A 1,218-nucleotide genomic window follows, 5' to 3' on the forward strand; every position below is an offset into this window, starting at 1 on the left:
CCCTCACTCTCGCCCCGCCCCGCCGGGGCCCCTCACTCTCGCCCCTCATACCCCCCTCCCCAGCCATGCCGGGGCCCCTCACTCCCACCCCTCAGACCCCCCCGCCCCGCAGTTCTGGCCCGCCTGGGGGGGGGTGCTGTGTTTTGGGGACTGGGGGGGGGCGAGGTCCGGACCCGCTAACCCGGCCTCGTGCTGGGGATTTTCCACCTGCGCCGGGCGCTGGCCGGGCCCCAGGACACGCGCTGCGGACTCAGTGTCCTCGTTCCCCCAGCGAGCCGGAGCCGGGGCCCCGCGGTCCCCCCCCGGGCACAGAGCCCCCCGCGCCCGCCCCCCGCGGTCCCCCCCCCGGGCACAGAGCCCCCCGCGCCCGCCCCCCGCGGTCCCCCCCCCCGGGCACAGAGCCCCCCGCGGTCCCCCCCCCGGGCACAGAGCCCCCCGCGCCAGGGCCCCACGGTCCCCCCCCCGGCACAGAGCCCCCCGCGCCCGCCCCCCGCGGTCCCCCCCCCGGGCACAGAGCCCCCCGCGCCCCCCCCCCCCGGGCACAGAGCCCCCCGCGCCCGCCCCCCGCCAGGGCCCCGCGGTCCCCCCCCCGGGCACAGAGCCCCCCGCGCCAGGGCCCCGCGTTCCCCCCCCGGCACAGAGCCCCCCGCGCCCGCCCCCCGCGGTCCCCCCCCGGCACAGAGCCCCCCGCGCCGCCCCCCCCCGCGCTAGGGCCCCGCGGTCCCCCCCCCGGGCACAGAGCCCCCCGCGCCCCCCCCCCGCCAGGGCCCCGCGGTCCCCCCCCCGGGCACAGAGCCCCCCGCGCCGCCCCCCCCGCGCTAGGGCCCCGCAGTCCCCCCCCGGGCACAGAGCCCCCCGCGCCGCCCCCCCCGCGCTAGGGCCCCGCAGTCCCCCCCCGGGCACAGAGCCCCCCGCGCCCGCCCCCCGCGGTCCCCCCCCGGCACAGAGCCCCCCGCGCCGCCCCCCCCCGCGCTAGGGCCCCGCGGTCCCCCCCCCGGGCACAGAGCCCCCCGCGCCCCCCCCCCGCCAGGGCCCCGCGGTCCCCCCCCCGGGCACAGAGCCCCCCGCGCCGCCCCCCCCGCGCTAGGGCCCCGCAGTCCCCGCCCCCCCCCGAGCCAGGGCCCCGCAGTCCCCGCCCCCCCCCGAGCCAGGCGCCCCCGTGCGCTGCCCCCCCCCAGAGCCAGGGCCCCGCAGTCCCCCCCCCCCGGGCACAGAGCC

The sequence above is a fragment of the Lepidochelys kempii genome, unplaced genomic scaffold (genome assembly GCF_965140285.1).
Source record: "Lepidochelys kempii isolate rLepKem1 unplaced genomic scaffold, rLepKem1.hap1 scaffold_245, whole genome shotgun sequence".
NCBI classification, from domain to species: domain Eukaryota; kingdom Metazoa; phylum Chordata; order Testudines; family Cheloniidae; genus Lepidochelys; species Lepidochelys kempii.